Consider the following 25,812-nt stretch of genomic DNA (forward strand, 5'->3'; position numbering starts at 1 on the left):
CCTCACATGGTCTTCCCTCTGTGCCTGTGTGTCCAAATTTCCTCTTCTTATAAGGACACCAGTCATGGTGGATTAGGGCCCATTCTAATGGCTTCATTTGAACTTAATCACCTCTTTAAGACCCTATTTCCAAATACAGTCACATTCTGAGGTCATAGGGGTTAGGGCTTCAACACAGGAATTTTTGGAGGGCACAATTCAGCCCATGAGACCCAGTCAACCCAGTTCTTTTAGAAGGTCCTCAAAGAACTGATTTTTCAAGAGATAAAGTGTGTCCTTCTCTCTTCTTGCTGAAGCATTTCACAATGGGACAATTGTGATAGCCTTCCCAAAGTTCTTTTTTTTTTTTTAATTCCTTTGAAAATTCTTTTGCCTTTAGGAAAGCAATACCTAGTAATACCACTGCTAGTAATTCCTTCTGCCTCTCTCCCCACAGGTTTCTGGGCTTCACTATGGCAGGTCCAGAGCCCTCAGTGGACAGAGGCCCACGGCAGTCACAGAACCTATAGCAAAGGCTCAGGCAGACACAGGCCCCTGGTGGATGCAGGCCTGTGGCAGACGCAGGCCCACAGAGGTCACAAAACTTCGAGCAGACACAGGCCTTTGGCAGTCACTCGGCCCAGCGTCCGGGCAAACACCGACTCCAGGGGTAAAACACGGGGCCCACCGTCCTAGTTTCGTGGTGGGTCTAGTGAGGCCAGAGGAACTGATTCCTGGCCTCCACTTAAGCACTTGCCGAGGATTAATGACCACAGGAGGGCTGCTGGCCTGGGGCAAAGCAGGAAGCTGTGACCCTCAGCTCAGCATTAACTCCATCGTTATTAGGCCAGACACTTCTCCCCAGGTTGTTTTCTGTTTTCCTACAAAATGGAGGGTGGGAAAGAGGCAAGTTTTTCCACTGTGGGGCATTATTCTGCTACAGCAGAGCTCTGCTGCTCTGGGCGAGGGACGCTGTGATAAAAACCGTGAGGCTGGGGCTTCCCTGGTGGCGCAGTGGTTGCGAGTCCGCCTGCCGATGCAGGGGACACGGGTTCGTGACCCGGTCCGGGAAGATCCCACATGCCGCGGACCGGCTGGGCCTGTGAGCCATGGCCGCTGAGCCTGCGCGTCCGGAGGCTGTGCTCCACAACGGGAGAGGCCACAACAGTGAGAGGCCCGTGTACCGCAAAAAAACAAAAAACCGTGAGGCTGCTAGTCAACAGAGACTTTTCCTGAACAGAAGCCTTCTCCGAGGCGCTTCTGCTGTGTCCTGTTTCCCTCTAGCCCACCTTTCTACACGTTAGCACGACCATAGGGCAGGCACTGTGCTAGGTACTTATTTTTCTCACGTGGCTTGGATTTACACTGCTTCCAGAAACCCTGCGAAGACCTTCCCCTCCACCCACAGACCCCAGCCTTGTTCCCACGTGACTCAAAGGCCCCTCCAGGTAAACATGCTTTCCTGGAGGTTATGGTACTTTTTCGGTCCGGGCCGGTGAGATGAAGGAAGGAAGGGCTCTTGGTGGCTTCTTCCCATCTGAGCTGCCTGTGTCACGGGGTGAGAGGTGCGTGTTCAAGGCGCAGAAAGGCGGCCTCCTTCCACTGATTCTCGGCCTGCTTTCCTGGCGAGGTTTGCCCGTCGGCTGTCCGTGACACGCCCCGCCAAGGAAAACAAAGCCGAGGGTCCAGCAGAGAAGCCGCTGGGTACAGAGTAGAAGCCTCTAAATAGCTCTTCAGCTCCAGTCTAAACCTCAGAGATGTGACTCTGGCTTAGGACAAAGGCTGCTGCGGAGCAGAATTGGGACAAATATGTAACAGTGCAGGGATTCTGTAATTGCACTTAATCGCAGGTTTAGAAGAAAAGTGGCCTTCATGGGAGACTCTCAGAGTGCCCCGTGGTGGCAAGGCTTCATTTCACAGGGGGGTCCCCCGAGTCCCCTCCTCACAGGGGGCTGGGCCCCAGCAGCGAGAAGGCCCCTGTCCCAGGAGGGAAGATCCTGATTAACGTGAAAAGGGGACACCTCAGCGGCTGGCTTTCTGGGCGGCTGAGGGGGAAGGTGATTTATAGTGAGCTCTGCGGGACTGACTAGGGTGAGTGACGGGGAATAGGGGCCCATCCTCTGTGTGCATGCGTGCGCGCGCGCGTGCGTGTGTGCGTGCACGTGCACACTTGACACATCACGTCCACGGCACCAGATGGCGGTTGTGTGAGAGCTGAAAACATGTGGAGGCCTCTCACAGCCACTCTGCTGGCTGACGGTTTCTACTGGAGAAATTCTTCTCTCCGGAGAAAATATTTACCTACGGGTATCTCTTCAAGGAAGGAATGAGGAGGAAGGCAGGATTTTAGGGCGTTGTCCACTCAGCTGTTCTGAGTTAAGAGCTTCAGGGAAACAGATGAGGAGGTGCTTGCTCTGAGGGAGGTGGGAAGGACTGAGCCGCTTGGCCTCTGGTGTCTAAGCTCGCCTCTGTGCCGGCTGCAGCGGCCGGTGGGCCTGATTCCGGGGCGGAGGCTGTGGGCGGACACAATGGGAATGTGTGGATACATTTGGGATGTGCCCAAGATGCACATCTGCAGCATCATTCAAGCGTTTGTTGTAGACGTTTTGATGGGTTGCTCTGGGTAATTGCTCTAATATGCGGCTCTGTCCATCCTGGGGTGCGGGTACATCTTGTATCTACTGAACCAAGATGGTGAGGGAAGTGGTGTTATGTCTCTTTTTATTTTTACATAAATTATTTATTTGTTTATTTATTTATTTTTGGCTGCGTTGGGTCTTCGTTGCTGCGCGCGGGCTTTCTCTAGTTGCCGCGAGCGGGGGCTACTCTTTGTTGCGGCGCGCGGGCTTCTCACTGCTGTGGCTTCTCTTGTTGCGGAGCACGGGCTCTAGGCGTGCGGGCTTCAGTAGTTGTGGCTTGTGGGTTCTAGAGCGCAGGCTCAGTAGTTGTGGTGCGCGGGCTTAGTTGCTCTGCGTCATGCGGGATCTTCCCAGACCAGGGCTCGAACCCGTGTGCCCTGCATTGGCAGGCAGATTCTTAACCACTGCGCCACCAGGGAAGCCCCTGGTGTTATGTCTTGAGGGGCAAGGAAGCCGCAGCTTAATCTTCCTGGAGGAGTCAGAGATGGATCAGGATGGGATTTTTGGCCGCTGTGAGGACTGGCTGTTTCCATCTATGTGTCTTCCCCCAAAACAGAGTCTCTAGCTTCTGTAGTAAACTCTTCGTATCACACATAGAACAGTGACCATTGCCAGCCACTCCCTAAGTCACCCATTGGAAATGTGAGGGTCCTGACCAGCTATCCCCTACCATCCTCATCAGTGTCACCATCCGTCCTATCAACGTCCTCTCCCCCCATGCTTATTAAGTACATAGGATATGCCAACAATTATTCCAAATGCTTTGGAGACCTCATTTATCCCCCAAGACAGTCCTTTGGCAATACTGTTAGCATCCTGCGATGGTTCATTGCAGGTGTCCCTGGGCCACAGGGGGCCTGACGTTTGCTCAAACATTATTCTGGGTGTGTCTGCAAGGGTGTTTCTGGCTGAGGTTAACATTTGAATCTGGAGACTGAGTAAAGCAGATTGCTCTCCCCCATGTGGGTGGACCTCACCCAATCAGTTGAAGGCCTGACTAGAAGGAGGAGGCTGAGTAAGAGGGAACTTCATCTGCCTGACTGGTGAGCCGGGCCAGTGGTCTTCTCCTGCCCTCAGAGTGGAACTTATACCATCAGCCCTCCTGGGTCTTCAGCTTGCTGACTGCAGGTCTTGGGACTTCTAAGCCTCCATAATCATGTGAGTCAATTCCTCATAATAAATCTCTCTCTATATATATGATATGTCCAGATAGCTATATAGATATATATATATTCTATTGGTTCTACTTCTCTGGAGAGCTCTACTACATATCCGCATTTAATGCATAAGGAAACTGAGGCATGGAGAAGCGAATTTGTTGCACGGGGTCTTACTTAGGAAGTTAGGATTTGCACCCAGGCAGGGTGACTCCAAGGCCCTCCCACCTAAACCACTGTTTCTCCTGCCCTCTGGCTCCACAGCTTCTGCATATTCAAATAAGTCCTCAGCGTGGAGAAGCATGGGTCCCTGGGCCTGGCCACTAACTTGTGCCCCTTGCCCCATCCGAACCCCCCGGGGCCTCATCATGGAAGGATTAGTGAGAATTCCTGAGGTCTGTCTTGCCGCATCCTGGGTTCTCCAACCGCAGTCACCCTGAGAAGCCAGGTGATGTGGTGAAGCAGGAGGTGAGAGGGGGCTTGTGTCCAGCTAGCCATTGCCTTGTCATGGGGCCTTCCCCCTGTGCCTCTGTTTTGTCAGCTGGGAGAGGGGAGCTGGAGCCTCCCTGATCTCGGTGGCCCCTGAATCCTGAGATCCCGCAGGGCTGCGGCCTTCCAGGTGAATCATTAGGCAGCCCGAAGTGACCACCTCGGCCATTTCTCAGCCCGAGGGCTTGACAGGAAACTGCAGAGCAAGGAACACGGAGGCTGACAGTTCAGAGTCTGCAGCCACCCTCTGCCCTTCACTGGGAGACTTTGGGCAAGTTCGTTAATCTCTCCCAGGCTGTTTCTGTAAAGTGGGGCTGATGCTACCGAGCCCGGGGATGGCAGCCGTGCTCACAGCAGGTGAGGCCGGCACCGCACTAAGATAAGTGGCTGCACTGTGGTCTGTGGTACGTCCTTCCTTTCCTGACTCGATTTATGTCAACGTGGCTCATTTTCCCAGCCCGAGGGCTCCAGGCGTCACCCGTTTCTCTCCCCTTCCCTTTCGGGAACCTGAGAAAGCCTTGAGAACACGATGGGAGCCGGCTCCTCCCTTTTCCCTGATTCCTTTCATTTTCTCAACAAGCAGTTGCTAAGAAGCTCTCTACATGTGCATTTATGCTGTTTCTTTCAAGGTCACGTTTCCACCAGCTTTCCGCATGTGAAGCAAACAGCCTTCCTTCTTCTCAGCCCGGTGTCACGTGGCTGCTTAAAACAGAGAGGAGGGTGGGGGCCGCCTCTACAAGGCTGTGTGTGTGTAGATGCAGAAACCCACATATGTATGCTTGTGTGCAGGGATACGTGTGTGTATATCTAGGCACCCACATGTATATTTGTGCACGCGTGGACATCCACACGTGTGTATGCGTGAGCACGTGTGGACACTATGTACACATGTGTGTATGTGAGGGCACCCATGTATGCACCAACACCTCAACACGGTTCTCCAGCAGATGCACAAGTGAGTCTGATAAGTTTCTCTTCTCACCCTGCCCCCAAAGTATAAGATTGCCAGTGAAAATCAAGGCGTCTCTACTGGGCTTGAAGGGAGTAAGACGTGCCCGGGTAAAGTGAAGTATCCATTGCAGACAGTGTTCTATTCAACTCAAAACCAAACATTTTGCGATGTCGCCTTCTCCCAGCTGGGGAAGAAAATTCTTAAATCAATCAAAGAAACCAAACAAGGTGGGGAAGACATACTGCGTTCATGGATCAGAGGACTCAACATGGCAAGGATGCCAATTTCCTCTCAGATCAATCTATATATTTAATACAGTTCCAATCAAAACCCCAGCAGGATTTCTTGCAGGTATAGACAAGCTGATTCTAAAATGGGTATGGAGAGGAAAAGGAAATAAAAGAGCCCAAAAATTTTGGGAAAAAAAAAAAAGAAGAAAGTTGGAACAATCACACTACCTGATTTTCAGACTTACTATAAAGTTACAGTAAGACAGTGTCGTATTGGCAGAGGGATAGACACAGATCAATGGAAGAGAATAGAGAGTCCAGACATAGACCCACCAAAATATGGCCAGTCGATTTTTGACAAAGGTACAAAGCTATTCAGTGGAAGGAGGACAGTCTTTTCAACAAATGGTGTAGGAGCAATTGGTGTAGGACATCCATAAGCAAAAAAAGTGAACCTCAACCTAAACCTTACACTTTATACAAAAATTTACTCAAAATGGACCACAGGTCTAAATGTAAAGTGTAAAACTTATAAAACTTTTGGATGAAAATATAGGAGGAAATCTTCATGATCTAGGGTTAGGCAGAGTCCTCACACACGAGACCAAGAGAGTAATCTATAAAAGAAAAATTGATGAATTGGACTTGATCAAAAGTGAACACTTTTGTTCTGTGAAAGACACTGTTAAGAGAATGAAAAAGCAACCTACAGACTGGAGAAAGTATCTGCAAATCACATATCCGACAAAAGACTTGTATACCAAATGTGTAAAAGAATTTTCAAGGCTTAACAGTAAGAAGACTAACAGCTTAATTAAAAATGGTCAAGAGACCTGAACACTTCATCAGAGGATAACAGATGGCAAATAAACAGAAAATGATGTTCAACATCACTAGCCGTGAGGGAAATGATGAGATACACACTACCTACCTATCAGAATGGCTAAAATCAAAAAACATTGACCATAGCAAGTGCTGATGAGGCTGTGGAGCAACTGGAACTCTCGTAGGTTGCTGGTAGGAATGTTAAATAGGACAGCCACTCTGGAAAACGGTTTGGCATTTTATTATAAAGTTAAACATACAATTTCCATATGACCCAGCAATCTCATGCCTCAGTTATTTACCCAAGGGAAGTAAAAATCTATGTTCACACAAAAATCTGTCCATGAATGTCCACAGCAGTTCTATTCCTAATCACCCCAAACTGGTAACAACCCAAATATTCATCAGCAAGTGAATGGTTAAACAAATGGTGATATACCCACATGATGGAAAGCTATTCAGCCACAAAAAGAAGTGGTTTATTGATATACTCAACTTAGCTGAATCTTAAAGGCATTCTGTTGAGTGAAAGAAGCCAGTCTTCAACTGCTTAGATGCCGCGTGATTTCATTTGTATGAGGTTCTGGAAAAGATGACCCTATAGTGACAGGGAATGGATCAGTGGTTGCAAGACATTAACGGTGGGGGAGAGCTTGGCTACAAAGGGGGGTAGCACAAAAAATTGTTTGGCATGATGGAAATGTTCTATATCCCGATCGTGGTCGTGGTTATGAGAATCTATACACGTGTTAAAATTCACAGAACTGTACACAGACACACAGACACACAGACACTGAGGGGCGTCCCTTAATGAACTGAACATCCTGTACCATTTATCTACTTGAAGGAGTCATGATTTCTTTCCTCTTTTTTTTTTTTTAACTTAGTGGTTTATTTTTACTTTATTTTTTTTTGTCTGAGCGGCATGTGGGATCTTAGTTCTCCGACCAGGGATTGAACCGGTGCTCCCTGCAGTGGAAGCGCAGAGTCCTAACGACTGGACCGCCAGAAAAGTCCCAAGGGGACCATATCTTTTAATCCTAAGTGGGCCACGTGGTCTCTGGAAGAACCAGTGTACTTATGGACACATCAGAACAGAATGTTTGAAATTGAGACTGACCACAGGACACCTAGGGCCCACGGTGGTCCTGCCCTGACAGTGTCTCTGGCTGGCCAGTTACCCCGCGTGGAAGCTGCGTCTGTCCCCTTTGGAACCCTCTTTCTTGTCCTCCCCGCCCCGCCTCAGAAAAGGGGAGAGCCATGGTGGAAATGCGACTCCTGATAAACAGATAAGCAGATGAGGACTGGCAGAAATTAGGCTCCTCAAAGCAATCAGGCTGAAGATAAAACAGAGATTTAATGAAAATTGAAAATCCAATCCATATTACGTAGCCATTAAAAATGATGTTTACCACGAGTTTGGAATAACATGAAAAATGCTTGTATCACTACGTTGAGAAAGAAAAGAGCAAATTACCAAATTGTGTGTACAGTTGATCACAATTATGTTTTAAAAGACGTATAAGTAAAAAGACTGGAGCTAAACATACCCTGATGCTGGCAATGACTGACTTTCGGAGGGAAGATGCCCCTCCCCCCACCATTCTGTACTTTATAGATTCCAAATATTTTCTAGAACGACTGCCTACATCTAATTTAAATTAATCTTTAAACTTAGAAAATAGTATGTTGGGACTTTATATTAAAAATGCAATTTGGAGCACTAGTGCTATATGAGTAAGCGATCAGATATTTATTTGGTACTTATCAAGTCCTGAATCCTTTGCACAATTAAACCGTCACTGCCAAGTCCCCAACCCCCTCCTTGGAGAGCCTCTCCAACACACACAATGTCATCGTCTGTGCACTGCATTTGTGACCAAGTGCCTTATCGAATAACTAAGGCAAGCTCGAGGATCTGGCGCCAACATCATTGACAAGCCAGCTTCCTTTTGACAATTTCCCCAAGACAGACATCCTCTCATAGACCCACGCCTGGGCCGCAGAGGGCCCCAGTTAAAACTCTGGTCTCTGCCATCAAGTTGCAGGCTCCTTGTGACTCGGGCCCAGCCCCCAGAGCTCATCAAACATGTCCCCTTTTGTGTCTGGTGGCCCACTCTCTCATCGGCAGCTTCCCCTGATTGACAGCGCCCACCTGTCAATCACAGGCCCAGCTCAACGGCCTTTGAGGAGTTAATGTGCCTTCCCTGACATGGGCATTCTTCCCCTCGGGGCTAAGACCTCTCCCAGCCTCCCCGCTATGCCCCCGGAGTGTCCTGCAGGCCGTTCACAATGCCTGGCCGCCTTCATTAGCCCTGTGGGCCTCCTGGGCCCCTTCTCTGTGCGAGGTGTCATTCACACTGATCCCCGCCCTCCAAATTCAGTGTTAGGCCACCTGACCCCTGTCAGCAACAATTTCTGTGACACGACTCAGTGTGGGAAAGGCCAGTGACACTTTCTAGACAGATCAGGCCCCACTCGGCCTCCTTTCACCCTGCCCATCTCCTGCTGCCGCGCCCTCATGCGGCGGCCCAGATGGCGACTGGGGAGACTGCTGGGGCCCGCCTGGAGTGCACGTCCTCCTGAGGTCTGCTCTTGAGTCTCAGGTCCCTGGAGAGGAGTCTAGAAAGGACTTTATCATCCCTTGTTAATCGCAAAAGTCGGCACCAGCCAAAACAGGAGAAGCAGGCATGGGGCTGAATCCGCGGTAGTGGAGGGAAATTCAGCTGAGCCCCAGAACGAGAGGGAGGGGGGCTCAGAGCCCCTGCTGGGCAACAAGAAAGAGGGGGTAGAGCAGAGCCCAGAGTGTCAGAGAGAAAGGGAAGGAGTGGGAGGAGGGGGGAGGGGGAGGTGCAGAGGGGGAGGAGACCAGCTTTGCGGGCAGGCCACGTTCTGAACTGGCAAGAGAGAGTTGCCAAACTCCAGAAACTCCCAGTCTAACTGGGAAGACAGTTGAAATATACTGTGGTTGAGTGCCCTAAAGGGGGGAGATATAGGCCGTCATGGATTCCAGAAAAGGGACTCGTCCTGAACCAAGTGTTGGGTGATAAGTAGCAGCTGGCTGGGCAAAAGAACAGGGAAGGGTATTCCAGGTGGAGGGAACAGAAGGTGTGAAACCACCCGCTCTAGGGTTCTTCCATTTTCTCCCAGAAGCACCTTCGAGGAGCTAGCCTGGGAACTTGGTACCAGCTCCCCTTTCATTTTCTACCTAAGATCATTGGTGATGAGCCCACGTGCCCCGTGGGTTTCTGAGCCTGGGGGTCTCGGATATTTTGCAAAAACCTCCCCTACCCCGTTGGATGGTGTCACTATTGCCGAGTAGCAAACCACTCCGGAGCCTGGTGACTTAAAACAAGCATTTTATGCTGATCACGGATTCGTGGGTCAGGAATTTGGACAGGGACAGCGTGTCTCTGCTTTACGATGACTGGGACCTCAGCTGGGAGATTAGAGGGCTGGGGTGACGCAAACGGCTGGGGGCTGGAATCATCTGGAAGCTCCTTTAGTCACAAGGCTAGCACCTGAGATGACTTGAAGGCTGGGCTCAGAGGGGCCTGCCAAACTGCATGCAACATCTAGGATGCCTCTCGTGTGGCTTGGGGTCTCACAGCATTGCGGCTGGGGTCTGAGAGGAAGTGTCCCTGGAGGTGACACGTAGAGAGAGAGGGTCTTGATGGGGAGACCCAGGTGGAAGCTTCACGGCCTCAGCTGACCTCGCCTGGGAGGTCATTCACTTCCGCTGCGTTCTGTTGGTTCCGAGTGAGTCGCTGGGCCATGTCAGATTCAAGGGGAAAGGATGTCGATGCCGCCTCTGGATGGGAGAGGGGTCAAAGAATTGGCAGGCTTGTTTAAAACCTCCCTGAGTGATGCCTATGGGCTAGTTCTGTCCTCTGTCAGACACTGGAGGCTTTTTGTGATGGCAACATTAAAAAAAGACACCCAAGATTTCCTAAGAGTGCCATTGAGGGGTTTATTAGGGGCAAAGCCCGGATCGAAGAGTCACACATTATTTGAATGACAGCTTGAACCATGACAGCCATCAGCAGCAAGTTCATTCCAGAGGGAGCTGAATGCACACATCAGCTCAAATAAATGTCTGTTCCATCTGTTGACGGGAACAGCAAATGCAGAGGGTCGTGTACATAGGGAAGGGAGGAAGCGCTTAGAAAAAGGGAAGAAGTAAAGCAGCTATACTCCAATAAAAATTAATTTAAAAAAAAAAGAAAGAAAAAGGGAAGGACAAGAGAGGCATTTTACTAATTAGCAAGATGGGAGAGGTGCGCCCCTTTCGAAGACCCGCTCATAAAAGAGCCGTAGGAGGGGTCAGAAAGCGTTCAGGCTTTCAGGCTTGGGCAACCACATGGCTTTAGATGGGTCACTTTGGCTTTCTGGTCTCTGTTCCCTCATCTGGAAGGTGAGAAGACCAGATGAAGTTCTGTGAGGTTAGTCTAAGGTTACTCTTGATTTTAACAAAAAGGAACGGCATCCAGTAGGTCAAGGGTAGTGTGGCTAGTACGGGGGCCATCCTCCAGTTCAGGGGGCTTCGCCAAGCCTGCCAGCATGGTCCCGGGTAAGAAATCAGCCAAGCAGAAGCTGGGTCCGTGCCCTCGAAATGCTGCACGTTTGAGGCCCCAGCCAGAGTAGACAGAGGCCCCAGGAATGCAGCACCATGGTTTCAGGCTGTGTTTCCTTTGTGAAGAATCCCATTACAGGGCACTGTTGAAATTGACATTAAAAAGAAGAAAAGAGAATTCCTCTGTACCTTCCATGCAGTTTAGGGAGCAAAAACTTGGCAATTATTCTAAGCTGGCAAAAGAGCCATGTGACAGATGATTTTTAAAAATACTGAATGGAGTTCCTTGACACACCCCAGGTGGAATCCGGCCAGAGGTTTCCTCCATGTCTGGATCAGCTCCCCCTTGAGGCTCCCACACAGGATCCTGCAAAGCCAACGGGGACCGCAAGACCAATACACCACTGGCACCTTCTGGAGGCCTGAGGAGTCGATGGAGTCATATGCGAAAAGGCTGGCCCCATTCTCCTGGCCTCAGGCTCTGAGTTCCAGGTCAGGACCTGGGAGAAAGGCAGAATCTTGGCTGATGAAAAAGGTCATCACACAAAACGGATAGGAGGAGGGGAGATTTGCTCCCAGCAGGGTGGGGACCAGAAGCCCGCCCACCTGGCATTTCCTAAGGTCCCTCTGCCTCTGCAGATGCCCAGGTTTCCTCCTCGTGGAAGACGATATTTTCTAACAAGAGCTCTCATTCATCCCAAATGCTCTTTTACAATGTAAGGTAGAGGGGGATCTATGTCCCCTCCTCCTTGAATCTGGTGGCCTGTGACTACAGCTGAAGTGACACTGTCTGACTTCCGAGGCTAGGTCATTAAAGGCCAGCGAGTTTCCTCCTGGTTCTCTCTTGGGATTCTGGCTCTTAGAACCCAGGGACCATGCTGTGAGGACACCCAAGACACACGGACAGGCCCACGTGTAGGTGTTCCAGCTGATAGAGCCTGCTGAGGTCCAGGCCAAAAGCCCCTGGATGCATGACTGGGGGAGCCTCCAGGTCATTCCAGGCCCCAACCTTTGAGACAGGCTCAGCCTTCAGGTCTTCCCAATTGAGGCCCCAGCCATTATGAAGCAGAGACAAGCTGCCCCTGTTATACCCTTTCCAATTTCCTGACCCACAGGATTTGTGAGCAAAATAATATGATGTTGTTTTAAGCCAGTAAGTTCAGGGCTGTTTGTTACACAGCAGTAGTAACTGATATATCTCGGAACTGGCTGTAAACCAGTATTTCTCAAACTGTAGTCCTTGGACTGCTTACAACAGAATTGTGGCTGGGTGGCAGGGAGATTGCTAAAAATGCAGGTCTTGGCCCCCCAGACCCAGGGAATTGGAATTTCTGGTGAATGGGATCAGAAAATGGACGTTTAAAACAAACACCTCTACATGATTATTCTTAGGTATATTGGTGTAGACAACACCATTAGTGCCGGGTTAGGGAAACGACCTTGAAAACGATTGTCTTGGTTGTTGTTTGGACTGCAAGTTACAAACCAACTCTAGCTAACTGCAGCTCCAAATGAGACTTTCCTAATGGAAGGAGATAAACCTCTCACTTCCTACTTCTCTGTGTGTCTCCTTTATGTTTCCCTCTCTTGCAGATTAACCATCTCTCCTCCATGCCTCCTTGCAGCCGTGTGTGGTCACATGACCAAACTGAGATGTAATGAGAAAGGTCATGTGGCAAGTTTCTGGGAGCTTTCCTTCAAAGACAGCTGATAGATGTAGAGAATGGATTTGAGGACATGGGGAGGGGGAAGGGTAAGCTGGCATGAAGTGAGAGAGTGGCATGGACATATATACACTACCAAATGTAAAATAGATAGCTAGTGGGAAGCAGCCGCATAGCACAGAGAGATCAGCTCGGTGCTTTGTGACCACCTAGAGGGGTGGGATAGGGAGGGTAGGAGGGAGATGCAAGAGGGAGGGGATATGGGGATATACGTATACATATTGCTGATTCATTTTGTTATACAGCAGAAACTAACACAACACTGTAAAGCAATTATACTCCAATAAAGATGTTAAAAAATAAAAAGATGTGGCACATATATACAATGGACTATTACCCAGCCATAAAAAGAAACGAAATTGAGTTATTTGTAGTGAGGTGGATAGACATAGACTGTCATACAGAGTGAAGTAAGTCAGAAAGAGAAAAACCAATACCGTATGCTAACACATATATATGGAATCTAAAAAAAAGAAAAATGGTTCTGAAGAACCTAGGAGCAGGACAGGAGTAAAGATGCAGATGTAGAGAATAGACTTGAGGATATGGGGAGGGGGAAGGGTAAGCTGTGACAAAGTGAGAGAGTGGCATGGACTTATATATAATACCAAATGTAAAATAGATAGCTAGTGGGAAGCAGCTGCATAGCACAGGGAGATCAGCTCTGTGCTTTGTGACCCCCTAGAGGGGTGGGATAGGGAGGGTGGGAGGGAGGGAGACGCAAGAGGGAAGAGATATGGGAACATATGTGTATGTATAACTGATTCACTTTGTTATAAAGCAGAAACTAACACAGCATTGTAAAGCAGTTATACTCCAATAAAGACGTTAAAAAAAAAAAAAGACAGCTGACATGTATCCTTTGCCCCTTTTTCTACCTGTCCTCCATTCTGCTGGCTGGAACGTGGACATGGAAGCTGGAACTGGAGAAGCCATCTTCGACCAAGAGGTGACCTTGGGAATGGAGACCATGCACACTTGAGTGATAAGATAGTAGGAGCCCAGATCTCTAAGGACTAGGTGGAATAGGGCCACCTTACCAGTCTTGGGCTTCATTCTTCTGGACTTTTGTGCATGAAAGAAGGACACTATCTTGTTTAGGCCACTGTGACTGGTTACTGTTACTTACAATTGAAAGTCACCTTCATTGGTGCACATAACAAATGCCATGAGAGGAAACCTCTATAAATGATTTGGTACCTAGGGCCAAGGGCTGAATGAGGACTGCCAGGGTCCCCTAGAACATGGGTCTAGAACAAGCTGAAGTCAGGTAACCCTCCTAGGCCTTGAAGCACACCAGGAAAAGCCGGCTGGGCTTCAAGCTCTTTCCACAACCCATGGGGTTGTTTAAGACATTGCTGACAGGCTAGCTGCTGTTTCCAGGCTCCCCTGAGGAGCTGGATATCATCTATCAAAGCCAACTGGATTCTAGGTGCCCAGGAGAGACTGAGGTCTCCTGGTGGCAGGTGCTAAAGGTCTAGCTTCAAATTTAGGTCTGTGCTGAGGACCTCATTAGGGCTGAACTTTCATCTAATGAGTCTAATATTTGTTTATAATAATAGATACCATTTAGTGAGCGCTCCCTATATGCTAGGCAAAGCGGTGAGCACTTAGCACACATGATTTCATTTACTCTCACAGCAAGTCTATACAAAAAAGTTTCTCTTATCAGCAGCATGAGAAAACAGTCTCGGAGGGGTTACAAGTAATGAGCCCAAGGTCACACAGATAGCAAGCAGAGGAGCTGGAACTTGGACCCAATCTCGGTGATTCCAAAGCTCAGGGGTTAACATTTCAGTGACCTTCCGGAAACCAGCTCTCTTCCCTTCCATCTGACTGGAGCCAGTTCTCCAAGCTGGCACACTTCCTCTCCCCAGGGGACAGAAACCTAGGACACTCCCAAAGATCTGGCAACTTCTGCCTGGACGGGGTTCTTTAGCAAGGCCACAGATGAAAGAGAACACGCTGGAACAGGCTCGGGCAAGAGGGCAATGCCTCTGAAAGGGGTTTGTAAAGTTTCGTTGGTCCAGGGCTCAGAGAGGGTTGGAGAGAAAGGATTATTGGCCCAAAGCCACCGCAGCCACCTGTGCAAGGAAGCTGGGTGTATGTTTGCGTCAAGCATAATAGCGAGCGAATCCAGCCAGGGGTAACTGCTCTGGGGAATTTATCAATCTTGGAAGCATCCCAGTTTTCATGTGAATGATTGCTAATTGCTCATTCTAGAAAGCTAGAAGCCCCTCTCTCCTCTCACCTTTACCTTCACCCCACTCCCCACCTCAACTTCCTGGCTTGCAAACCACCAATTAGGAGGCAAGCTGCTAATTAATACTAATTAACAGGGCTACTTAAAGCAAATGCTATTTAAAAAGCCAAGTGTTTATTACCGAGTTAAATTGGAAAAGTCATGCCAAGTTTACGCGGCTGCCCTGATGTCCTTCCATCTATCACCTTTCTTTCCAGACCCTTCCTCCTCTGGCCACTGCATGTATCGCTCTGATGTGTCTCTGAAGATGGAAACCCTGCCTCTCTGGATGGCTGTCATCAGCTGCCTTCTCTTGGAATAAATGCTTTTGTGGAAGCAGAGGACCTTGAGGTCAGTCTACTGAGGATGGTGGCGGAGTTGGAAAACCTCACGAGGTCTTCTGAAGGTAGTCTTGCGGGGTCTGGGTCTTGCAGTCCAATCTGGACACCCTCATCCCCAAACCCTACTGCGTCCGTGAGTTTCTATACATTCGAATGAAGTCAAATCAGAGACATCCACGAGATGTTTCCGGCTGTCCAGGCACACGGAAGAATGGTACTTCCTGGCCTGCTGTGGTTGAGTGGAGCCATGTGACCAGTCATGGCCAATGAGTTACGAGCAGGAAGTGACCCTGCTTTCCTTTGCCACTATGGATGGGGATATTCTAAGTAGCAGCCCATCAACCAGTGTCCTGGAGTGAGGGCAAGGTAAAGCAAGACCCTCAGCGAACCCCAAATGGGCATATTGTGTGTGTGTGTGTGTGTGTGTGTGTGTGTGTGTGTATGAAAAATGAATCTTTGTTGTGTTAAGTCACTGAGAATTTAGGGGACCATTTACTACGGCACCAGAGCCTAGCACTTACCATAGTGGTCCTTAACCTCTTGGCGTTTTGGGTCCATTTTCCAGTTTGGGAATTCTTATTAACATACTCGAAGGGATTAGGAATCTCACAGGACACTAAACAGGTCTACCGTGGACACGAGTAACTCCCTACTTCAGTTTTGCAATGTCTTTACAGGCACCCACAGCTATGACTCTTGAGCTCTGCACCCTTGGCATTAGTCAGTGCTCACCCATTGCAGATAATCACCATTTCCTCAGAGCTGGCTTGCCACACGCCACACCTCCTTCCCATGCTTCCAACCGCAATGCCTGACCTGCTTAGAACCGTGTTCTGTCTGACATGGCGCCAGGAGAGTTTCATTCTCCAGCGTTACTCACCTGTAACGTGGGAACACACCTCTTCCCCCAGGCAACCGTGGCTACCCAGTACACTTCCAAGCAAGCGATCCCAGAGATCACAGGAAAGAAAGGCTCCCGAACCAAGATAGAGAGCTCAAATCACACAGCATTGTGAAGCCGCCGAAAACACAGCGAGACACAAAGAGAGGCGCGGCAGATTCAAACACTTAGGACAGGGTACCAGCATCCTGCATCCTGCATCCTGGGGTGGGCAATGCTTTGTCTTTCTCTGCTGCCTCCGCCTTCCCCGCTGATGGTGTGGGTATGAAACCACAGTTGAGGTTTGAGGTGCACAGAAGTCTGGAATGTGCCTGGGGCCAGTGTCGCACTCATGCTCAATTGGAGAGATGCAGAGACAGCATGCCCGGCCATGGCTGCCCGTCTCCAATTAGCCCGGGGAGCAGCCAGGGTTATTTGCATTTCTTGGACACATGGGGCCAGAATGAGTGTTACCAATGGGTGGCTGAATATTGAGTGCCTCGTATGCCTCATGTATATTTAGTTTATTATGAATATTTAGTGCCTCGGGTGCCTTAAATATATTTAGCGCCTCATGAATATTTCGTCTCTTGTATGTTTAGTGCTTCATGAATATTAGGAATCTCTTGCTCCTTCCACCTCTTTTTATCTCTGTTCACCCATCTGCTCTACGTCATCTGCCTAACATCTATCCCTGGTTACGAACTTATCAGTGACATTTTATCCAGCCCACTTGTTTACTTGTCTTCCGTGGCAGACTTGGATATTCTCAAACAGTACAGCAAAAACACATTACGTCAGTTGTAGCTAGAGCGAAATTGTCTGTCTTGGTCAGAATTTTCTTCTATGACGTCTACGGGGTGCTTCAGCCCACTGCCCGTGCACTTTCGAGGCGTATCTACACAACCAGCCAGCAAGGTTGGCCTTCTTACGCTTACTTTCCATATGGGGACTTTGAAACACAGAGAGGTTTAGAAACTTTCCAGAGGCCACACAGCTCATAAGAAGCACAGTCAGAACTTGAACTCAGATCCATTGAATGTTCTCTGACATCACGTTTTGGGGCTTTCGTCTCCACAGCATCAGCTTGATGCTTCCCATCTTATCGCCTCCACAGCTTCTACTAGGGTCCAAGCTGCTAGCACCCCTTCACCGGGCTACTGCCATACCCAACTCGGCCTCCCCTCCCCCTCCCACTAATCCAATCTATACACAGTTTCCAGAAAACAACACACATCTGATTACATCACATCCTCACTTAAACTCTCCAATGGCTTCCCTTTGTTTTCCAAGTAAAGATCCATGACCTACAACTTACTACAAGGTCAGCACGGTCTGGCCTCTGCTGACCATCCCAGCCTCTCTCTCACGCTGTCCCCCTCACTGTCTTCTGGCCACACACCGATCCCCTATCAGTTCTCAAATACGCCATGTTACCTCCCATCACAGGACATTTGCACATGCTGTGCTTTCTGTCTGCAATGCTTTTCCCTTCGTTCTTCATCTAGTTAATGCCCACTTGTCCTGATATCTCAGCTTGCATGCCCCTTCCTCCAAGAAATTCCCCTGACGCCTCTAGTCTAGGTCACTTTCCTAGTGTACAAATTCCTTCCCTGCAGAGGACCGGTGTCAGTTTACCATTATATTTGCATTGGTGTAATTATTTACTAGCCTCTTCCGTGACCTGCAAGTGCTCTGAGATCAGTGACATTAGGCCTTTGCTCCCCACTGTATCTCTAGGGCCCTCTCTATAGGTATTTGTTGTTGTCAATACAGATTATTTTCCTGGGGAAGTTGCCAGAGCCCCTGCCTCAGCTCATCCTCAGCTAGTAGTCCCTCTCCCATGAGGGAGAGGACTACCTCTTTGCCTTACCTGGAATCAGAATTGATGGCCATCTGTGTAGTGTGACCTCAGGTGTTCTCAGAAGTACCCTCCCTCCCATTACGCTGCTGAAAAGTTCCATGACAAAATCATGCCTTTGGGATGGAGTCTTCTGTGAAAATACAAATCTCTCTGAGAGAAATTTCACATAAAGCTGTAGGACCTACTGACCTACTGTATGCCAGAGACTATATGCCAGGCAGTTACCACCCATAATGCATGTTAGTTATCTCTTGCTGTGTAACAAATTACCTCCAAACTTAGAGGCCTAAAACAGCACACATTCATTATCTCACAGATTCTGTGGGTCAGGAACCCAGGTGTGGCCTAACCGGGTGCCTCTGGCCCAGGGTCTCTTGTGAGGTTGCAGTTAAGGTATCAACCAGAGCCAGAGGCTCTCCTGGGTGGTGGTTTGGGTGGGGGGCGGTGTCTACTTCCCAGCTCACCCACGTGGCTGGTGCCAGTCTCGGGTCTTCACTGGCTATTGGCTGGAGACATCAGTTCCACACCACCAAAGGCAGCTCACAACATGGCAGCCGGCTTCCCTCAGAGTGACTGAGCAAAAGAGAGGGTGGGCAAGATGGAAGCCAAGTCTTTCTATAGCCTAATCCCAGAAGTGACATCTCATCATTTCTGCCATATTCTATTTCTATTCGTTAAAACTGAGGCAACAGGTCTAACTGACACTCAAGGGGAAGGGATTACACAGGGGCGTGAATACCAGGAGATGGAGGTCGTGGGAGCCATTGGAGAGGCTGCCTACCATACATCAGTTCTCATTCTCCCAGCAGCCTTATAAGGGACTTTTGTCTTCATTTCAAAGGGGAAAAAGCTGGTTCAGAGAGGGTAAGTGTGATGGTTAGATTTTATGTGTCAACTTGGCTAGGCTATGGTGCTGTTGTTTGGTCAAACCCCAGTGTAGATGTTGCTGTGAAGGTATTTTGTAGACATTATTAACATTTCCAATCAGTTGACTGTAAGTAAAGGAAGTTACCCTGGATAATGTGGGTGAGCCTCATCTAATCAGTTGAAGACATTAACAGCAAAACCAGTTTTCCCAGAGAAGAAGGAATTCTGCCTTAAGACTGTAGCATAGAAATCCTGCCCGAGTCTCTAGCCTGCTGGCCTGCCCTGTACATTTCAGAGTCAAGACTACAGTGTCAATGTGGTATATATATATATATACAATGGAATACTACTCAGCCATAAAAGAGAATGAAATAATGCTATTTGCAGCAACATGGATGGACCTAGAGATGATCATACTGAGTGAAGTAAGTCAGCTGGAGAAAGACAAACATATGATATCACTTATATGAATCTAAAAAAAAGTGATACAAATGAACTTATTTACAAAACAGAAACAGACTCACAAACATAGAAAACAAACTTATGGTTACCAAAAGGAAAAAGGGGGGGATACATTGGGAATTTGGGATGAACAGATACACACTAGTACTGTATATAAAATAGGTAACCTACAAGGACCTACTGTATAGCACAGGAAACTATATTCAATAACTTGTAATAACCTATAATGGAAAAGCATCTGAAAAAGAATATATTATGTATTCTTTGCTGTACACCTGAAACATTGTAAATCAACTATACTTCAACAAAACAAAACGAAAGACTACAATGTCAACTCCTGTCTGAGTTTCCAATCTGTTGGCCTCCCTGTGAATTTTAGACTCAAGACTGCAACATCAGTTCTTGCCTGAGTTTCTAACCTGCTGGCCTGCCCGACAAATTTCAGACTTGCCAGTCCCCACAATCATGTGCTTCAAATCCTTAAAATAAATCTCTTTATAGATTTAAACATAAATTTAAATTTAAATATCTATATCTATCTATCCATTTATCTATCTATCTATATCTCCTATTGTTTCTATTTCTCTGGGCAACCTACTGGTACAATAAGTTTTCCCAAGTCATATCGTTGGTAAGGGGCAAAGCAAGGAGGTGGAGAAAGAAGTTGAGAGCATAAAACAGTCATTCAATCAACAAATATTTACTGAGTAATGTGACAGATCATGTTTTCCAAAGATGGCCACCACAGCATATCCCAACCCTTATGCTCTTCTTATAATGTGATGTGGAAACTTCTCCCATGAAGAGGTGGGCTCTATGTTCTCTTCCAGTGAATCTGGGTGGGTGTGGAACTACACAGAAGTGACCCTATTTGATTTCTGAGCCTTTGTCTTAAAAGGTGACACCACTTTTGCCTACCCCTCTTGAGATGTTCACACTTGGAATTTGGCAGCCATGCTGTGAGGCAGCCCAAGCTACCCCATGAGGAGAGAGCTGCTGCTGAGGCCATGTGTAGGTAAGGTGATCTGGCTGACAGTCCAGCTGGGGGTTCCAGCCAGCATCCAGCATCCACCACCATATAGGTGAGTGTACAAGCCTTCAGACAGTCTCAGCACGAGCCTTTGAGTCTTCCCAAGAGAGATCCCAGCCATTCTAGAGTGGAGACGAGCTGCCCCTGCTATGCACTGTCTGAATTCATGACCCAAAGAAACCTTGAAGGGTCAAAAAAAAAAAAAAAAGATTGCTGTTGTTTGAAGTCGCTAAGTTTAAAGGTGATCTGTTACACAGCCATAGATAACTGGACCAGGCCCTGTTGGAGGCCCAAGGGATACACTGGTGAGTAAGATGGATCTGCTCCAATGGGGCTTTGTGTTAGGCAGCTCGGGCTGCTATAACAAAATACCACCGACTGGAAGCTTAAACAACAGATATTTAGTTCTCACAGTTCTGGAGCCTGAGAAGTCCAAGATCAAGGTTACAGCCAATTCAGTTCCTGGTGAGGACTCTCTTCCTGGCTTGCAGATGGCTGTCTTCTTGCTGCGTCTTCACATGGCAAAGGGAAAGAGAGAGATCTCTCTGGTGTCCCTTATTATAAGGGTACTAATCCCATCATGAGGTCCCACTTTCATGACCTAATCACTTCCCAAAGGCCCCACCTCCAAATACAATCACATTGGATGTTAGGGCTTCAACATGTGAATTTTGGGTGGACACAAACATTCAGTCCACAGCAAGTTTACATGCCAAATGAGGGAGACAGTCCAGAATCACATAAACAAACAGGTAAATAACCTATCAACGCCACTGAGAAAATAAAACAGGGCCATGTGTTCTGGAGGTACTGCTCAAGCTAGAGTGGTGAGAGAAGGCTTCTCGGAGGCGGTGCTATGTGGGTTGAGATGTGAATGATGGGGAGAGGCAGATGAGCAAAGAGGAGGGGAAAGGCATTCCCAAGTGAAGGGACAGCAAATTCAAGGCTCAAAAACAAGGCCAAACTTGAATGGGGCTCTTTGAAGGATGTCAGCAGCTGGGAGGTGGCAGAGGGCAAGGGGTCCGGTGGTGGTAGGTCCCACTGCCTGAGGCAGGGATAGAGGACTTCATTGGTTGAGAATAAAGCGCCAGGACTCTTTCATGTGTCCCCTCACAGCCAACCTGTGGGTGGGCGGGTTGTGAGGTGTGCGGGGGGGTGAGGAGAGGGGCGTACAGGGCAGATCCAGTACTCCAGGAAAGGGGATCCTGGGAGGGGTCAGCGCAAGCGGCATCAGAGTTGGTCCAGCCCTGCCCAAAGCCTGCCCTGTGCCGGCTGACCTCCACTCTGGGGTGGGAGTGGCAGAGGGATGCTCGCGAATATCAATGGACTCTTTCTCCTTTCAGTAAACTCAGCAGAACCCTGGCCTTTGTCTGGGGCCCCTGCTCCCCGGGGAGATCTCATAAAGGGCCTCGAGCAGCAGGCCAGAGCTAAGGATGGGGCAGTCCGGGCTGTCCTCACAATGGCAGGGTGAGGAGGTTAAAGCCTGGTGTCAGCTGCTCAGAATCTTGTCCCCAGGGCTTTTCCTGCTTTTGTCGTTTCTGGTCATAGGTGTGATATTTGATGGGGGCCTCTCTGCAGTTAACTACAGAACTCGGGTAGCGGGCAGCAAGGCTGGCCTTGGCCAAGGCTGCAATGGACTGGTGAGCTGCACTGGGGGTGGGACACAGGGGAGGGATCTGAAGCCTCCGACTGCACAGTCTCTGGGCTTTCAGACTCCCAGCTCCATGGGCTCCATGGGACTCATACATTTGTATCTTGCATCCCCAATATCTTAGGCAGGGAACCCGCAACTGCCTCATGTTGTGGACGATTCTTGTTCAGCAAGTGTGGTGGGGTTTTGGGGAAAGGAGCTTGCCATGGGAAGACACTGCTGGGGGACGGAGGCGGCTTCACACCTGGACTCTCCAGGAATGGTGAGTGAATGCACTAAAACTGCACATCCCCGTCAACGGCAGGAGGATAGATAACCCGTGGTCTAGTCGCACAATGGAATACTACTCAGCAATATAAAAGAAGACATAAAGCAATATAAAAGAATGTATATAAAATATATAAAACTAATATGTATTGTATCATATATATGTTATATATTATAAAATATATAAATAATATGCTTTATTCTTTATAAATTAAAATATAAATATTTCTAGATTTATTTCTATATTTATATTCTATACAGTATAAATATATACAATGTAAATATATTTCTATATTTTATATTAAATATAGAAATTTTAATATTTATATATTACATATAAAATTATAAATATATGATTATATAATCATCATATCTTTTCATATATTCTTTATATATAAAAGAATATATAAAGACTTCAATAACACGAGTGAATCTTACAGACATCATTCTGCGTGAAAGAAGCCAGAGTGAGATGCTGTGGGATTCCATTTATAATAAGTTCACAGGCAGGCAAAACCGATCTATAATCAGAATAGCTAGAAGTCAGAATAGTGGTTCCTTATGGGGGCATTGATGGGGCGGGGCATGAGGGAACCTTCTGGGGCAGGTGCTGGAATTGTTCTAAATCTTGATCTAGGCAATGGTCATGTATGTCTCTACACACATATAAATTCATTGAGCCGATCATCTAGGATCTGTGCACTCTACCATATACATGTTACACTTCAAGAAAAAAAAAAAGAAAGTTAGAAATGACCTGTCCAATGGGAGCTCTGCTAACACCCCCCCACCCCCCGCCGCCAACACGCACCCTGCTGCTGAGAGGAAACTGCTGAGTGCTAATTAGCCCAGGGGCTCTTGTAGGGACTATTCAGGGAGCCAGGTTCCAGCTGTACTGAGGATTTCAAGCCTCATTCTCCAAAGGAGCCTTTGGCTGGCACCTGGTCCCTCAATTCAGTTCTGTTCCTGTCCACAGCACTTGGGCTGCAGCGGGTGGCGTGGGGAGGCTGCCCTTGAGCACAGCAGCCAGAAAGCCCTTGGCCCAATTACTAAGCCTCCTCTCAGTACCTCAATCACATAGGCAGGGGCCAGGGGCCTCGGCTGTCTTCATGGCGCCACCTTTGCCGGTGTTTTCTCCATCACTTCCTCCCCGCAGCAGAAAGCTGGCTGTGGCTACATGACCACAGCCTTCCCCTAGGAGCTCCTCACTTTGCTAGTTTGGCTTCCTGAATACCAGTACCTATACTTTGCTGTTTTGATTGAATATCTGGAGTTTCTCCGGCCTGGCCGTCCCATCTTGAATGACCTTCCCTTCCATATAATCTGCCCACCGCAGACACAAGTCCACAAGCAAATGCCTCTCCAGAAGGGACTCCAGGCTGACCTGTTCCTGAGTAGTCTGGGGGAGGTCCTCAGTGCTGCTTTGCATCTTGAAGCCAACAGGAAGCGAAGTACTGAAAACTGAAGGCATATGGGTGAATGACTCACTCGGCAAAGGACCCTTCCCACTGGCCCTGCAAGCTAGGGCAGGACTAGGAAGCAGGGAACTTTGTCCAACCCACCTGACATTTGCAAGGGCCACGGATACCAGCGCTCCAGCATCCTTGAGAGGGATGATGGAGATAGGTGGTCCTCCTCAAATGTCTCCTCAAAATTGACCATCTCACCCCTGTAAACTCACCAGTGTGGGATTCCGTGCAAATCTAGAAGTATTGATCATGAGGAGATACCTAAGAAATACAAGACACAGTTCCTAGTGCTGGAGCGCCTCAACATTTATTGAACGAGAAAAATGGATAGATGACTTCCAATGAGCTGTGGAATGATTGAGTGCACTCACGTACCTCCACTGTCTCTCCCAAAGCCCCCGCTAAAATGACAGTGATGGGATTTTTAAAGAAGGATCTAAATCCATAAGGACAAAAAAATGAGAGAAGAAAATTACAGCCCTTGAAAGATGTCATCACATTTGGGAAGCCAGCAGGCAAATGGACGAAAGGTAATTGACTCAGCGGACCAGAGAATGCTGGAAGCCAATGGCCTGTGGTGGGTAGAAGCTTCAGGAGGCAAGCTGATTCGGGCAGCAGAACCCGAGAAAGTCTGAGGAAATGGAGGTGCCAGGTACTGCAGAAGGTACAGATAGGCTGAAAACAGGGTTGTTTGCACGTCTGTTGAAGAAGCAGTGATGTCTCACTGCTAGGTCACCTCGTGCCCATCCCCCACTCCACAAGAGCCTGGGGTTCCCTCTTTGGAGAGACTGAACAGGAAGGACTCTAGACTCAGGACCCCATGCTCCGTTGACTGCAAGGGTGCTATACTGAAAGCAGGAGGTGCTGTACTGGAAACAGAGTTAATAAATGATTATCGTCATCTTAAGCCACTAGGTTTTGGGGCGATTCGTTACGCAGTAGTAGATAACTAATAAAGAAAATAAACGATGAATCCACAAAGTAAACAATGAATCTAGGATTTAGAAAACTGGAGATCCTAAATATGGGAGAGGGGCGAAATGAATTCTCACTTGGATGCTGAGGGGAGATCCCAGGGGTGTCGCTGAGCAGCAGAGGTAGAGCGGAAGCCAAGACAACCACAGTAGGAGCATGCAGGATCCTGGGACAGGGTCTCAAAGAAAAAACACCAAGAAGCTGAGGAGTTTATTTGAATGTATCCAGAAACTAAACAAACAAAAAGGAGGTAAGAGATAAATATTAACTCTAAAGACAACAAAAGTTTGTACAGTGAAGGACGTGTATTCCAAGCATACTACATGACATGGCAGGGAGTACGTTTCCATACTTATAGACACTGAATATTGATTTAACAAAAAAAAGTGATACAATGTTATTAGGATAATAGGGGCAAGAGACAGTCTAGGGATGAGGAGAGGGGAGTTAAATTTGATTTTCAAGTAAAACACCAATGGTGGATTTGTTTTCTAGGGCTGCCAATAACACCGCAAATTGAGTGGCTTAAACAACAGAAATGTATCGTCTCGCGGTTCTGGAGGCTAGAAGTCCGAGATCGAGGTGTCGGCAGGGCCATGCTCCCTGTGAAGGCTCTAGGGAAGGATCTGTTTAAGGTCTCGCTCAGCTTCCGATAGTTCCTTGGCTTGTGGCAGCATAACTCCAATCTCCACACAGTGTTCTCCTTATGTGCATGTCTGTGTCCAAACTTCCCCTCTTTAGAAGGACGCCAGCCATATTGGATTAGGGTCCACCCTAATGACCTCATCTTAACTTGATCATCTGCAAAGACCCTATTTCCAAATAAGGTCACAATCACAGGTACTGGGGGTTAGGACTTCAGCATCTTTGGAGGGGACACAATTCAACCCATAAGAGATCGTAATGTCTAAGGTTAACATATCAAGAAATAACGGTATAAGCATGATATTTAGAAATAGGAAGGTAAATATGAAGACAGGTTAGAGAGTGGAAAGTGGTTCCTTGTGGGTGGCAGAAATTGAGCTCGAGCCAATGAGGGCTGCTGCTTTTTCTTTTTCTTTTTTTTTTTTCTGGTACGCGGGCCTCTCACTGTTGTGGCCTCTCCCGTTGCGGAGCACAGGCTCCGGACGCGCAGGCTCAGCGGCCATGGCTCACGGGCCCAGCCGCTCCGCGGCATGTGGGACCCTCCCAGACCG

The 25,812-nt window shown here is 48.2% G+C and overlaps 1 long non-coding RNA gene across 2 annotated transcripts in view; it reads left to right on the top strand.

Moving 5' to 3' along the window:
* The window catches only part of LOC113611955 (uncharacterized), a 165,394-nt gene that overhangs the window by 111,497 nt on the left and 28,085 nt on the right, over positions 1-25,812 (top strand). For both annotated transcript variants that reach the window (XR_003429665.1, XR_003429664.1), the window contains exon 3: positions 15,029-15,161. This is a non-coding gene — a long non-coding RNA (uncharacterized LOC113611955). The remainder of the gene's footprint in view (positions 1-15,028; positions 15,162-25,812) is intronic.

Source organism: Aethalodelphis obliquidens, unplaced genomic scaffold (genome assembly GCF_003676395.1).
Source record: "Aethalodelphis obliquidens isolate GAN/ISIS:26980383/991018 unplaced genomic scaffold, ASM367639v1 scaffold71, whole genome shotgun sequence".
NCBI lineage: Eukaryota > Metazoa > Chordata > Mammalia > Artiodactyla > Delphinidae > Aethalodelphis > Aethalodelphis obliquidens.